This window comes from Onychostoma macrolepis, chromosome 18, assembly GCF_012432095.1.
Source record: "Onychostoma macrolepis isolate SWU-2019 chromosome 18, ASM1243209v1, whole genome shotgun sequence".
In the NCBI taxonomy this organism is placed as follows: Eukaryota; Metazoa; Chordata; class Actinopteri; order Cypriniformes; family Cyprinidae; genus Onychostoma; species Onychostoma macrolepis.
In genome coordinates, this window is record NC_081172.1 from 1,366,453 (window position 1) to 1,384,089 (window position 17,637).

The following is a 17,637-nucleotide window of genomic DNA, read 5'->3' on the forward strand; positions in this document are numbered from 1 at the left end:
ATATATGCAAAATTAAATGTATATGCTTCACAAAAATATAATCAAATAATAATAATAAAAATAAACACAAAAATAACTGCTAAAATATATAACAAAATACTACTGTATTGATTGAAATATGTATATTTACAGTACTTTAAGGAACACTATGGTATTATCACCATATGGTATCGCATCCAAAATAACACAATAATTCATATTATTCAATAATTCAATTTATGGTAATACCATGGTATTGTTTTTGTAAATATAAATACATGCTCAAGGAGAGACACAAGAGTGAGTGAGTGAGTGAGAGTGTGTGTTTGTGTGTGTGTGTGTGTGTGTGTGTGTGCGCGTGTGTGTGATTTAATCACCCCCGGGGCAATGAAAGGACGAGCAGGAGAACGGGTGAACATGATAGAAAGAGACAAGTGCAACAAAGCAAGAGAACGAGGAACCGTCTCTCTCTCTCTCTCTCTCTCTTTCCCCTTTGGCTCTTTTTGTCCGCTCTGATTTCAGACGCACTATTAAACAGGTGAAGTGCATCAACATCACATCAGAAATAAGTGCATTGCGCTTTATTAAAGGTAAAGTATGATACGGCGTATGCAGAGGAGAGAAGCTGAGCTTTATTCACCCACAGGCTCCAGACACTGAATCACTTCATCTGTCACCCGTCATCAGCGTTAGACCGCGATCTGAGCTGACCGGAGCTGAACTAGTCCTCAGACCGTCCGGATAAACACTCGAACCTCACTAACACTAACCCGACTAACATCAGCCAAAACAACCCAGACACCAAACACATAACCCACTTCATGATGAAATCATGGCTGATAAAGGATTTTAAGTACTGAAGGTAAACCACTATTTGCTTCTTGCTATTTATAATCATATAAGTCTTCATTCCAGAGATCATCATTCGATCAGACAAACATTTGTACAGTACAAGATTATCAATATCATCAAAATAATAACAAATACATGCACATATTTGTATTTAAAATTAATAGTCTGGCAAATAATATAATTTACAAGTAGTAGTAAAATAAGAAATAAAAGTTTAGCAGATACAAGTATTTAAATGTAACAGTGGCAAATAATATGATTTACAGTCTGCAAAATTACTATTATTATTATAAATAATAATAATAAGAGTTGCCATATGCATTGAAAATGAACAGCCTGATAAATAATAACATTATTAATAATAATAATAATAATGTCAACAAAAGCATTATTATGTTATATATATATATATATATATATATATATATATATATATATATATATATATATATATATATATATATATATACATACAGTATATATATATATAAATAATAATAATACAATTCTTCCAAACTTTGTTTTAAATAAAAAATAATAGTTTTAAACTAATAATAGTTAAACAAATGTTTCTGTGTAATATGACAAATTTGCACATGCATATTTAAGCAAAAGTCGTATTAGTTATTTTTTTCCTGATATTTTACTATACTATATTAGTTTTTTTTAATGTTTTTATTGTATTTTTGTGAAGAATATACAGTTATATAGAATATATACAGTTTAAAGTTTAGGCTCAGTAAGATTGTTTAATAATTTGAAAGAAGTTTCTTCTGCGCACCAAGGCTGCATTTATTTGATCAAAAATGCAGCAAATTTTATTTAGCAAATTATAATTTAAAATAAGTGTTTTCTATTTGAACATCTGTTAAAATGTAATTTAGTTCTGTGATCAAAGCTGAATTTTCAGCATCATTCCAGTATTCAGTGCCACATGATCCTTCAGAAATCAGTCTAATATGCTGATTTGCTGCTCAAGAAACATTTATGATTATTATCAATGTGCATTTAAACATAAACATCTCCTTAACTTTTAGTAGTATAATAGCATATAGATGACCTCAAGCCTTAATAAGCAACTAAAAAACCTAATAAGCTTGGCTCTGACAAATGCTGATGGGTTTAATTAAACAATCATTAAAGGTGCATCATCAGCCGTGTCGTGTTGCAACTCAAAGAAAATGTACAAATATTTTAATCTGAGGAAGAATAAATCATTAAAGGTTCAATGAGGCGAGATATCAGTTAATTAAACTAGCAACAGAAGCAGATAGTTTTAAATCTGTGATGATGGTGGATGATATGCTCTGGTTTCTCATCGTCTGCACTATAATTCAATGATGGAAAGGTCAGCGGTGAATCACGAGTGAACAAAGACGCTCCTGCACCTGAGGGGCGAGAGACACAGACTCACTGTGAGAGAGAGAGAGAGAGAGAGATTTCAAAACACTGCAAATTTAAAATCAAATTTCTTCTAATCTGATTAAAAAGAAGAAAAGAGAATTTAAAAATGTCATCTGTTAAAAATGCATCACTAATATGACGCTGGATCATCTGTCTGTCTGTCTCACCATCTGCCCTTCAGCTCTCGCCGTCTCTGCACAACAGCAGCGAATGAAACATACGAGAAAAACACTTGAACACACAAATACTCAAATACAGAGGAACCACTCCTTCAGCTGTATGTAGTTTGACTGAAGTCGTGAGGAAACATCGTCGGCTCTGCAAATTAAGATCTCTTAGAAGACAATGCTTTCAACACATGACATGAAGAGAAGAGTGAGTGAGTGAGTGAGTGTGTGTGTGTGTGTGTGTGTGTGTGTGTGTGTCTCGTGATCTTGACGAGAGGCTGAAGTTAACTGCATTACAGACAGTGACAGTGTGTGTGAAGAGCAGAACACGACTGGAGAAATGTTACAGCGGATTTCATCAGCCTCAGTCCTGCCTAACAACAGCACAACACACACACACACACACTCCTGCCTGACAACAGCCCAGCATTCTTCCATTCAAACCACCTGTTGGTCCTTCTTTCTTGTCATAAATTTGTCTATACAGAATGTGTACACAGTGGCGGAGCCAGAGGGGTGTCCAGGGTGGCACTGGACATCTGATTGGCCACCCCGGGTGCCACCCCAATAATTAATATGGTACTATTTAATTTTCTTTGTTTAATTGTACTGAAAGAAGCATTTATTTTAGCTGCGAACTCAAGGATGAGACATGTCAGGTGTTCCACATCACGCTTAGTCTAGTCCAGTGGTTCTCAAACTGGGGTATGTGAGGTGACGGAGGGGGTATGCAAACAAAAGGCTGAGCTTTGGCATTCATTTAGTTCTACCCCAACTTAAAGTAACATTAAAGCCGAGCATGTATTTCTGACAAGCAAAATGCCGCTTCTAGTATAAAAACAGGAAAATGGGAGTGCTGTAAACGGTCAAATGACATCAAATTACCTCATCTTCTGCGGTCAAAACTGACTGCATCCACACAAAATTGCGCTGCTGTTCATTGTATCTTCAAAGTAGATTTGTAGCACTTAAAAACAAATATTGACATGGACTATAAATAGAGATCGATTTAAGAAACTCTTCGATACAGAAACATACCCTGTGCGAGTTCTTGTTTTTCATGTTTAAAATACGAGCAAGAATGCAATTTTCCCTGAATATTCAAACGATTGCAACTGTGGCATTTATTTTATATAACAGTTCAACAAAAAAAGGTAATATTAAGCGAACATTTTACATTTTAAATGTAGCCTACATATTAAACACAAAATTGTTTGTTATATTTTACAACGAAATCCGCGACAGAACTGGTGTGTGTCTTCAAGCAACAGCGGTGTTTCATTAGTGAAGGAATCTGCAGCGCTGAACGATTTGGAGTCAGTGATTAATTACCCATTCATAACTACAGCTATTTGCTACGTTACTGAATGAATAAATGAATGAATGACGCAACGCTTCTCTCATTAAGACAGTGACTTGCCGCCACCTACGGGCGATTTTAGTTTTAAATCTACAAGTTTCACTTCATTTTCCCATCATTTATTGCTTTATTTATTATATTAATAATACACTTAATGGCATGTAACGAATGTGACATGAAACATGATATACAATTAATAAGGCTAGAAAAACTAATGACCCTGTAAAGCAATTTAAGGGGGCAAATATTGTCCCTTAATGGAAAAAATGTGACTGCGGTCTAAGTGGGGGTACTCAGAAGAATGTTAAATTCCCCATGAGGTATGCAAAAAATTTGAGAACCACTGGTTTCTCAGAGTTTGTCTGTTTTGCTATTGCAGGGGATTTTAATATTCACATAAAGCAGAAATCAAAACTACAAAAGAAATGATAACTGTTTTAACCGTGGACACACTCTAAAATTTACTCATCAGTAGAGGTCTAAACATTTCATCCATTGTTATTAAGGATCTGATCACTTCTGTATTTTCTTTGATATATTGATCTCTGTTACCACTGAATCTAGATCTGTCTCTGTCAGAAAGAGATGCATTAACAAGAACACTAATGTGCTATTTATGAAGGCTATATCTTTAACACCAAGCATTTCTGCAGACGCTGTGGATCTTCTCCTTGATTCCTTTAACTCAAAAGTTAAGAATGTTATAGATGATATTGCTCCTGTAAAAGTCAGTAAGAAGATGGGCAGACAAAAATCACCTTGGAGAAAATCAACAGAAGTTCAGAGTATGAAAAGACAATGCAGAAAAGCTGAGAGGATGTGGCGAAACTCGAAATTCACTATAGCATCTATAAAGAAAGCCTTCATGCTTTCAACGTGGAACTAGCCACAGCTAGACAGACCTTCTTCTCAAACCTTATAAACAGTAACTTAAACAACTCTCGCACTCTTTTTGCTACTGTGGAGAGACTGACAAACCCCCCAAGTCAGATTCCCAGTGAAATGCTCTCCGACCGCAAATGCAATGAGTTTGCTTCCTTCTTTTCTGAGAAGATCAGTAATATCAGAAAGGAGATTGGCACATCCTCTAGTTATGCAGAGGTCACACAGATTCAACCGTAATTTCAAAAAGAAGTGACTATGTCTGTTTTTGAAGCAACTGATAGCAAAGTTTCGGAAGAAATAGTATAGCACCTTAAATCGTCAACCTGCTAACTTGACACACTTCCCACATCTTTTTTCAAAAGTGTGCTTAACTGTTTAGAAGCAGATCTCTTAGAAGTGGTGAACGCCTCACTTCTTTCTGGGACTTTTCCAAAATCCCTGAAAACTGCAGTTGTTAAGCCCCTTCTGAAAAAAGAGCAATCTTGATAGCACCATATTGAGCAACTATAGACCGATATCAAATCTTCCTTTTACAGGCAAGATTATTGAAAAGGTAGTTTTTAATCAGCTGAACAACTACTTAAACTCAAATGGATACCTGGACTACTTTCAATCTGGTTTCCGACCGCATCACAGCACAGAGACCGCGCTTATTAAGATAATAAATGATATTCACTTTAATTCTGATTCTGGCAAAATATCAGTGCTGGTAGTACTAGATCTCAGTGCTGCGTTTGACACTGTCGATTATAACATACTTCTAGAGAGACTGGAAAACTGGATCGGGCTTTCTGGGATGGTACAAAATGGTTCAGGTCATACTTAGAAGGGAGAGGTTATTATGTGAGTATAGGAGAGCATAAGTCTAAGTGGACGTCCATGACATGCGGAGTCCCACAAGGCTCAATTCTTGCACCGCTCTTGTTTAGCCAGTATATGCTCCCACTAAGTCAAATTCCCAGGAGGTATGCAAAAATTTGAGAACCACTGGTTTCTCAGAGTTTGTCTGTTTTGCTATTGCAGGGATTTTAATATTCACATAAAGCAGAAATCAAAACTACAAAAGAAATGATAACTGTTTTAACCGTGGACACACTCTAAAATTTACTCATCAGTAGAGGTCTAAACATTTCATCCATTGTTATTAAGGATCTGATCACTTCTGTATTTTCTTTGATATATTGATCTCTGTTACCACTGAATCTAGATCTGTCTCTGTCAGAAAGAGATGCATTAACAAGAACACTAATGTGCTATGTGCAAAACTCATCTGTTTAGCTGTGCATTTACTGAATGAGTACTGTGCTTCATCCGAAATGATTGCACTGCATTTTATGTATAATCATGTTGTATTTTTAACTCTCAATTTCTAAATCATTGTAAAAGTTTTTAAGTTCCCCGTTTTATTGTTGTGATTATTTTTTTATGATTATTTTATCCTTGGTCTAGGACTAGACACATTAATTTTCTTATTGAGTGAAAAACATCGCAGAGCAGAGAGGACACAAACAACGAGCTAACAGACCAGACAGAGCAGGTCACTTTTGATAATAGAAAAAGTCTCAGCATTCAAATTCTGTTAGTTTTATTAAAGTGTCTTGAAAACCCGTTTTAGCACTGGTTAGTTCTTACCACAGTTTTAAAAAATGCTAAAAAAGTGGGTGTGTTGCGCTGCGAGCGGAGGGGGAAGAGGGGAGACAGACAACACGCAGACAACTTCGGGTTCAGACAGTTTCATTTCGCTCCCATCGAGTTAAAACACAAATAAATGCATAGCCATATCCAAAACATTTATATGAATGCGCTGTTGCAGCTATGATAACTTTTTAAGGCTTATTCTGCGGCATTTATGTAAGCCTTTTGATGGGTTGTGTCTCGGAGCTGTAAAAACGGTTACACTCACTAAGTGAATGAATCCCGTTTGTGCCGAACTCTTATTACAAAGCAAAAACAAACTCTCCTTCGATCAATGTCATAGCAAATCAACATATGCTGTTGTGAATAATTATCTTCTCATAGGATAAGAACACGCAGTCTCATGAATAATATAATAGACACCGATGCGTCATCGATGTACTATAGTCCTTTGCCACGTCACAAATTGTGACGTCAACACAATGTAGATTTTAAACCCGGAAGATGAAAATAGCGCAAAAAAGCTTAAAATTAACCAGTTTTCTCCACCAGTTAAAATGGTCCGATGCTAACATTGTCTTCTATGATGTGCAACACAAACACCTCTGCTAAAATCTCAGAAAAAGTAGTCTGGGGTTTCATGACCCTTTAAGAATTTAGAACAATAAATACAGTTTTGGAGCTCTTTAGTGGCGTGACGGTTCATGTGCACTTTCACTTTGCCTCAGTTCAAGCGAAGCAGGAGTGCAAAAATTGATAACAAATAACGTACTTAAACTCAAATGGATACCTGGACTACTTTCAATCTGGTTTCCGACCGCATCACAGCACAGAGACCGCGCTTATTAAGATAATAAATGATATTCACTTTAATTCTGATTCTGGCAAAATATCAGTGCTGGTAGTACTAGATCTCAGTGCTGCGTTTGACACTGTCGATTATAACATACTTCTAGAGACTGGAAAACTGGATCGGGCTTTCTGGGATGGTACAAAATGGTTCAGGTCATACTTAGAAGGGAGAGGTTATTATGTGAGTATAGGAGAGCATAAGTCTAAGTGGACGTCCATGACATGCGGAGTCCCACAAGGCTCAATTCTTGCACCGCTCTTGTTTAGCCAGTATATGCTCCCACTAAGTCAAATTCCCCAGGAGGTATGCAAAAAATTTGAGAACCACTGGTTTCTCAGAGTTTGTCTGTTTTGCTATTGCAGGGGATTTTAATATTCACATAAAGCAGAAATCAAAACTACAAAAGAAATGATAACTGTTTTAACCGTGGACACACTCTAAAATTTACTCATCAGTAGAGGTCTAAACATTTCATCCATTGTTATTAAGGATCTGATCACTTCTGTATTTTCTTTGATATATTGATCTCTGTTACCACTGAATCTAGATCTGTCTCTGTCAGAAAGAGATGCATTAACAAGAACACTAATGTGCTATGTGCAAAACTCATCTGTTTAGCTGTGCATTTACTGAATGAGTACTGTGCTTCATCCGAAATGATTGCACTGCATTTTATGTATAATCATGTTGTATTTTAACTCTCAATTTCTAAATCATTGTAAAAGTTTTAAGTTCCCGTTTTATTGTTGTGATTATTTTTTATGATTATTTTATCCTTGGTCTAGGACTAGACACATTAATTTTCTTATTGAGTGAAAAACATCGCAGAGCAGAGAGGACACAAACAACGAGCTAACAGACCAGACAGAGCAGGTCACTTTTGATAATAGAAAAAGTCTCAGCATTCAAATTCTGTTAGTTTTATTAAAGTGTCTTGAAAACCCGTTTTAGCACTGGTTAGTTCTTACCACAGTTTTAAAAAATGCTAAAAAAGTGGGTGTGTTGCGCTGCGAGCGGAGGGGGAAGAGGGGAGACAGACAACACGCAGACAACTTCGGGTTCAGACAGTTTCATTTCGCTCCCATCGAGTTAAAAACACAAATAAATGCATAGCCATATCCAAAACATTTATATGAATGCGCTGTTGCAGCTATGATAACTTTTTAAGGCTTATTCTGCGGCATTTATGTAAGCCTTTTGATGGGTTGTGTCTCGGAGCTGTAAAAACGGTTACACTCACTAAGTGAATGAATCCCGTTTGTGCCGAACTCTTATTACAAAGCAAAAACAAACTCTCCTTCGATCAATGTCATAGCAAATCATCATATGCTGTTGTGAATAATTAAGCGAAGCGTCTTCTCATAGGATAAGAACATGCAGTCTCATGAATAATATAATAGACACCGATGCGTCATCGATGTACTATAGTCCTTTGCCACGTCACAAATTGTGACGTCAACACAATGTAGATTTTAAACCCGGAAGATGAAAATAGCGCAAAAAAGCTTAAAATTAACCAGTTTTCTCCACCAGTTAAAATGGTCCGATGCTAACATTGTCTTCTATGATGTGCAACACAAACACCTCTGCTAAAATCTCAGAAAAAGTAGTCTGGGGTTTCATGACCCTTTAAGAATTTAGAACAATAAATACAGTTTTGGAGCTCTTTAGTGGCGTGACGGTTCATGTGCACTTTCACTTTGCCTCAGTTCAAGCGAAGCAGGAGTGCAAAAATTGATAACAAATAACGTACTTAATCGCAAACTTAATTATTCCTGAATAATTCTGAACTCACAAGTTGGCAGCCCTGTTTGAAGTAAGTTGAAATTATAGGTTTCCTGAACAACATTTACAAAATTCACTGTAGCCTATAAGTTAATGTTAGATCTTTTCTCCAAACCACTGGCTAATGAGATGATAGAAATAAGAGAAAAGACTAACCAATAGACTTATTTCAACAGACTAACATTTGAGGTTACGGTTTAACTAATGAAGGGTAATGTGAAATAATCAGTAATCATAGAACCCCCTGAATTAGCCTTGGCCCCAAACTCTGCCACTGTGTGTACATCTCACCAATCGAAACACAAAAGATAAAAGCCAATTATAAATCCATCCCAGGTGTAGATGAGTTTGTTTCTTCATCAGATTTGGGGAAATGTGTCGCTGCATCAGTGTCTCAGCAATGGATGCTCTGCGGTGAATGGGTGCCGTCAGAATGAGAGTCCAAACAGCTGATAAAAACATCACAATAATCCACACCACTCCAGTCCATCAGTTAACATCTGGAGAAGACAAAAGCTGAAACAAATCCAGCATTAAGACGTTTTTATCTAAAATGCAAGTCCATAATCCATAATAGCTTTTCCTCCAGTGAAAAAGTCTTCTGGTCTGAATCAGGAGAGAAATCTGCACAGATCAAGCACTGTTTACAAGCCAAAACAAAAACAGCTCTAAACAAATATGTGGCTGGATTTTGATGTGAGAGACAACAGGAGATGCACTTTTTCACTGGAGGAAGCCTTATTATAGATTATGGACTCGTATTTGAGTTAAAAACGTCTTGATGGATGTGTTTCAGATTTTGTCTTCTCAAGATGTTAACTGATGGACTGGAGTGATGTGGATTACTTGTGGATTATTGTGATGTTTTTATAAAAAAGAATGCAATTATTATGTTTTATTTATATTATAGGAATATATATATACAAATATAAAATATAATTTATAATACATATATACACTGCTGCTCAAAAATTTGGTATCAGTAAGATGTTTAATGTTATTAAATAATGTTATTATTTGGTATCAGTAAGATGTTTAATGTTATTAAAATCTATATATTGCAAAATATTATTGCAATTTAAAATAACAGTTTTCACATTTTAAAGAATATATTTAAATATTTAATTATTACAATTATTATTATTCCATATATTATATTATACTTCCATATAATTAATATTATATATAATTTTGTTGTTTTATGGACATTTGTATATAAAATAAATCTAATTATTTATTTTATATTTATTATACTGATACTGTATACTGTAGTAGTAGTAGTAGCAGTAATAATAATATTATTATTATTATATTTTCAATATATATACTGTATATATTTTTTAACCAGGAGGACAGATGATGCTCTTCACCGTGAGCTGGACTCTCATATCAGCGCTGATGGAAACAAACAGCTCCGTCTCGCAGCGAATCAGCCGAGCTCAAGCACACTAATACAGACACACGTTAGCGAGCGTCTCCCGTCTCAATGCAGACGCCGAGACAAATAATCAGTGTGTGCTGCGATCTCAAAGCCAGACGCCTCCTCGGCCGGCTTCCTCAAGCATGCCAGGTGTATTATGGTTACGGATGAGGCTCACACAAAGAGCAGCCAGAATAAATGTGAACTGGATGAGGGCACATATTTTACCCTGACACCTCGTGTGAGTTTATGGAGCTCGGCTGACAGACAGCGATGGTCCCAGATGCCCACCTTAATGTCTCATTCTCTCAGAAACATGATTGAACGCTATTTAGGGCAAACCGTCTCCTCAAGCAGGAACATCTAAGCAAGAGATGCCTTTAAGGTGGCAGCTAAAAATGGCTGCGATGCCTCATATAAGACAGTCCATTAGCTTTCACCCAACTGATCTCTCCAAACAAAAACTGACCATCAGCCTTTCTCTTAAAAAACCCAAACCAGTTTGATGGTATCAGATGGTAATACCATGGTGAGTGGATTTCACAAAACGAAATGGCCCAAAATTCATAGATACATAAGCCATTTATTTTTGTGAAGATCTTTCTACTATATTTACCAGTATTACCATATTTAATTTATTTTATATATCTATTTATATAAATATGAAATATAGTAACACACAGTAACAGGGTGAATCCCAAAAGAAATATGTTAATAGAAATAAAACAAATAGTAATAATTATAATAAGAAACACATTATTTTATTACTTTTTAATAAATTGTTTAAAAATAAAAGTATATAAAATAGAACATGAAAAGTATGTAAAGTATACATAACACATCAATGAATTTAACGCAGTACCAGAGTAAATCCCAAGAAATGTCATTTTTTAGCAATAAAACACATAGTAATAATAATAATAATTCATAAAAATAAAAATGAAAAATAAGATATAACAGCAAAGAAACAAATCAATTAATAAATAAAATAAAATTTAAGTTTAAAAAGTATATATTTCATTAAAATTTGTTTACTTATTTATGCATTATATATGCACATATGCTATTTTTTTTACATATATTTATATCAATATAAAATATGGTATATCACAAAAAATCTATACTACTAATACCAATAAAATAATAATATATATTACATAATTATTTTAATGTATTACTTAATGAATTGTTTTAAAAAGTACATATATGTAATATTATAATTATTTGTTTTATTTATATTTTACTTAATTACTACTTATAAATTATATTAAAATAAATTGTACATTTTGTATTAATTTATAAGTAATTTAAATTAATTCATAATCATTTATTCATTATTTATAAATAATAATAAATTATTAACTTTTAAATTATTAAGTATTTTTTAAATAGTGTATTATATATTTCAGGACATTATATAGATATAAGGACATTTCTTCATGGAATTCATCCTGGTACTGTGTGATATACCATGGTATTAAAATTATACTGTAAGGCAAATATTTAAAATATGAATATTAGGATAGTGATACAGTACTTTATGAATCATGAAACTCTAATCAGAATCTGTGCGACGGCAGCATTTGTTGACACCAGTAACCCAGTGTTTCCAGATGCGGTCATCCGTTCTGAGTGAACATACAAACACAAACACCTTCATTAGTGTGTGTGTGTTAATGTTCACTATTTGCGCCGCCGCTTCTCCTCCAGTTCACACTAATTAGCCGTGGAGGCTAAAAATAAAGAGTACGTGGAAGCAGCAGCGTGAAAACACATGCAGATCTGTTAGCATGCAGTGGTAATGACAGGGATGAAGACGCACTGGGCTGAAGATACTAAACACTGAGGTGTGAAAGCACACACGATACAGATGCGAGTCTGTCGTTGGAAGCATGACTCGGCCTGAACGCTGGTGATGAGGATGAGGAGAGAGAGAAAGAGCCCAAACAGCTGCTAATTTTATTGTATAAAATAAATTATATATATATATATATAAAAATACATAAATATGTAAAAAGTTTATGCTATCATACAGTTATCAAAAATACAAATAATAAAATAGAAATTTAAAAAAAATATATATATTATTACAAAATTATTTATCTATTTATTTATTTTTTATTTTTAAAATAGGGTGTATCACTCCAGCATATTATAGTTAACTGAAACTAAAATTAAAAAGCACTTTAAAAAAATATTTTCATTATTTGAAATAAAACAAACATAAACTGAAATAAAATAAAATATTTTAAAAAAACTAATTTCATTTCAGCTAGTTGTCAGGGCAGCCTTTACTGAAAACCTGATGCACTAAAATAAAATAAAACTGAAATAGAAATTATATACTATATATTCTATATAAACTATATAGAAAATACAAAAAATATAAACTACTAAAAATGACAAAAACACAACAAAATTATTAAAACTTTAATTACAATTCAAATAAAAATGTAAAATATAAAAATAAAAACTGATTCCAAATATTAATAAAAACTATAATAGTATAAAAACAACACTAGTATTAACCATGTGTGCTTTACAGAAAAATGTTTTAAAAAAGGGGGTCATGAACTGCCTTTTTTATTATTTTGTACTGTTCTCTGAGGTCCACTTATAATGTTATCAAGATTTTTACATCAAAAAACATCAGAATTTAGAAGTAATAGGCCATTTTCTGTCCTTGTTTTGACCCCTCGGATAGACCCCTCTATCCCTTTGAATAGGTGTGGAGGATCACAGACTCAGAAGTAAACGCCCATGTAAAGGCAATACAAAGACTGTTTTTGCACAGCTTGGCACTGCACAGCATCTTGTTGTCTTCAGAGCATCTTTATCGTTCGGTTTCTGCGTAGACCTGCGTGTTTGCCTCTCTTGTTATTTACACTACATATGCGAATTGGTGGGCGAAGCTAAACAGGCAGTGATGTAGAATAGAATTGGTGGGCGTGGCTAAACAGGCAGCGATGTAGAATTGGTGGGCAAGGCTAAACAGGCAGCGATGTAGAATTGGTGGGTGGAGCTACACAGGCAATGCTGTAGAATCAGTGGGCGGCGCTAAACAGACAGCGATGTAGAATCGGTGGGCAGGGCTACACAAGCAGTGCTGTAGAATCTGTGGGCGGGGCTAAACAGGCAGCAATGTAGAATTGGTGGGCGGGGCTAAACAGGCAGTGCTGTAGAATCGGTGGGCGGGACTAAACAGGCAGTGATGTAGAATCGGTGGGCGGGGCTAAACAGGCAGTGCTGTAGAATCGGTGGGCGGAGCTAAACAGGCAGTGATGTAGAAGCAGGCATTGATCTTCTGTGGAGGCGGTGCTTATCCACACTATTACATCATAAAGTACAACATTCCACAAGCCGTCGTTTTGGCAGACTGCCTTATAAGCTGTTTTTAGACTAACGAGAAAGTTTTGAGTTCTGAAACTTACAGGATGTTTTTATAGTACAATGACCTCTTATACTGTATATCAAAAGATAAAGGGAATTTTGATTTCTCAGTTTATGACCCCTTTAAAAAAAAAAAAAAAAATTTCCATAAGAAATAAAAATACAATGAAAATAAGAAGTAAAAATAGAAGAAAGAATAAATTAGTAAAATTTCCCCAAAGCAAACATGATCGATTCTGGTGTTTTCACAGGATCCAATACTAACATAAAAAAAAAAACGGGCTACAATAAAAAGCCCATAACAAAAACACAGAAATCTCTGCTCTAAACGTTTCTTCAAAGGACAAACATTACAGATCGTCCTCGAATCCTAAACTCTGATTCAGCAGAAATCTGCACTGGCACAGATCCTGAATCTCCAGCGGCTCCGTCACACAACCAGAGGATATTTAAACATCAGGAGAGCTTTTATTTCGGTGTATTCAACCCAGATCGCTGCTGCACAGAGGACAGATACAGCCAGACTGAGAAAGACGACTGGAGTTTCACGCGGCCGTGGACAAAAACCAGGAAACTTACTATAACCCTTCTGCTCTTCAATCACTGTCAATCTCATGAAACTGGTCAAAAACATCATCTGACTCATATTTCATCTCAAAATCAAAAGAAACAAGCAACAATAATAATGATGATAATATAAATGCATCATTCATTCATTCATTCATTCATTCAGATAACAGACTGAAAACAACAAAAGTTGAGGCATTTTCTGCCACACATTTAAATACATGATTAGTTTTGGCGGCTGAATGGTGCTTAAATTTGTCATATAAATCCTTTTACAATGCACAAACCATTTGAGATCCTAAAATAGAATTCATTCTCTAAATGCAAAATATAATTAAATGTAATTATGCATATTATGGTAATCTTACCTCTCTATTTAGACAATAGATATTCTATATTCTAAGAAATATAGAAAACTACTGCCTTGCTCAATATAATCAAACACCATGCATGTACATATATTATAGCATTTTTTCTTCATAATGTCTCGCTAAATGTCTATTTGACATAAAAACCGAAAAAAATGTATTATAGAAAATAAATAATATATATAAAAATACATAAATATGTAAATTATAAATTACATATACACAAATATATATATATATATATATATATATATATATATATATATATATATATATATATATATAACTATATATGAAATATACAAATTATTTTATTCATTGCTCAGCACTTTATTTTAATAGATTTTTTATTGTTTTTTTTATTGTTGTGTATTGTATTGGGTTTTTTGTGTACATTTATTTTTAGTTTACTTGTTTTGTGTATAATGCTTTGGCAATACTGTATGCAAATACAATAATGCCAATAAAGTGCTTGTATTACTGTATTACTATTGCAATACCACTGCACTGTATTTCAATATTCATATTCAGACAATATTTAATACTGTAATCATCTGCACACAAAAATGTTGGAAATCATTTGAATATATCTGTTGCATTCTCAAATGCACATTAAACTTACAACATGTTAAATGTTCTTTTCTGTTTCCTGTTTAAAAGTTCCAAAATGGAAATATGTCATATTTTGACAGCATCTTCCTTCAGCGGTGGTGTCTGACACAAACCACCGCTGCGCTTCTCAGTTGCACCGGTGATACGTGGAGATTTGATAATTGTAATGGACGTCTCTCAGGTCAACAGCACAAACCTACATAACGCCTTACTGAAAACGGGGAAAATGGAGTCTGGGGATTTTAACGGACACTCATTATATCGCTCACACAGGTGACGAGCAGCTGTCGAGAGGCTGATGGACAAAATGAACCCATCCTGCACTTCATCTGGAGCGTCAGCGCTGTAATGACTCTCAGACAAACACACGCTCTATATAACGCATTACAGCGGCAAGATCAGGAAACAGTCACAAAAAAAAGGGCACGAAAAAAAGCAGTAAAACACGACAGGATGCATATTCAAAATAGTCTACAGTGCTAAAAACGGCAAGTGATGTCAACTATTAGAGAAAACAGAGAGCAGAGAGACTCGCAGACGGCTCAGCCTTAAAAACTTCAACTGCAAGATGATAAAAAAGTGGGAGCGAATGAGGAAAAGAAAGAGCCAATTAGCAGGAAGCCAGCAGGTGTTCGTTTGCTCCGTCGCCCGGCAGCTTCTTAAGGAGCACCGAGTTACTATGGCAACTGTCTGGCACAGTCCGTCTCCAAGGAAACGGAAATGTCACAGCTCAAACGGGAGAGAGAGGGAGAGAGAAAGAGAGAGAGATCACAGGTAGAGGAGCAAACACTGCAGATCGATGTCTGAGACTCTGAGAGACACCTGTCACTTCATCAATGACATATATATATATTTTTTTACTGGGTGTAACAGTTCACAAAATTCACGGTTCGGTTCAATACGACACAGTGGTGTCACGGTTCGGTATGTTTTCGATACAGCAAAAGAAAGAAATGCCAGAGAAATTTGCTGGATTTTTAAAACTTTTTGGCTTATTAAAACTAACATCATGAAAATAATTTAGACTTTGGAAGGTCTTTTGACTTTTGCCGTTTATCTAAGATGATTTTGGAAGCTTTTTTTAACATTCATTTCTTAATTATTTGGTTCCACCGTGTTTGCTGATTTTCAGTGTTTTATATTTAAACACTGTAAGTTATTTGTTATTTTATATTAGGCCTATAGCATGGTGTATTTGTTTTGTTAATAAATTAAACATTCTATGTTTAATGTAAGTGAGTTTGTCGTCCTGTTTTGTTTGATGCCGAAATGACGCTAATTCGAAAGTAAAATGCATCATTTACAAGGCATTTACAAGCCAGCCTACTTAAAAGCGAATAAAAGCGAGGAAAAGAGGGAAAACGAATTACCTCACTGTCACAACCTCGAGACTGGAGTAGGCCTACATTATATTTCACACACTTTAAGCTCTTTTATTTTCCAAATGTAACAGGATTACTCTAACGAATCGTTCGGTTTGTAATGCGTACCGAACCGAAAGCCTCGTACCAAATGGTTCAATACGAATACGTGTATCGTTACACCCCTAATATATATACACACACATATATATATATATATATATATATATATATATATATATACACATGTCACAGATGTCACAGTTCGGTACGTACCTTGGTTCGGGGGTCGCGGTTCGATACGATTTCGGTACAACAAGAAAAATACAACAAATCTACTATGCTAGGTTTCTTTTAACTTATTTTGAACAGACAGTAGTACAAATTAAAAAAAATTTCCACCTAGATGTGAAAATACTAAATATTATATTAAATTATAATGTTATAGCTATATATAAAATCTGCAGTACATATACAGTACATACAAGGAATAAATACTTGAAATATATTTGATTTAGTTAAAGGATAAACAAGGGGGAAAAATAGTGCGACACGTAACGTATATATGCTGAGTTTCAGTTAATTTTTGTGACACGCTTACTTTGTTCACAGAAAGGAAACTCAAATGGCAGAAAGTGACATCCTATTTGTTTTCTTTATTTTACAAAAGCACAATGTTTTGTTTTCATTGTGAGTGTACACAAATAAAAGTATATAATAATAGACTTTTTTCAGTGATGCATTATTAATAAGACAATAAATGATGGGAGTGTTTTAAGTTGATTCTGCTGGTATAAGTAAACAGTTGAAGTAATCGCGCTGGCGTACACACATACACAAAACATATCAGTTCCAGCATTGCTAACTTGACAGCGCAGTTGGTACTTCATCAAAATAAAATACAGTGAATCAAACATGAATAGAATCACAAAATTCAGTCATAAAAATGTAACTTACTAACATGGAATGTCACAGAATTTGGCATATTAATAAATAAAA

The 17,637-nt window shown here is 34.6% G+C and overlaps 1 protein-coding gene across 3 annotated transcripts in view; it reads right to left on the reverse strand.

Annotated features, from left to right (window-relative positions):
• Positions 1–17,637, reverse strand: part of celf6 (CUGBP Elav-like family member 6) — a 131,558-nt gene that overhangs the window by 80,669 nt on the left and 33,252 nt on the right. The gene's annotated exons all lie outside the window — the stretch shown is intronic.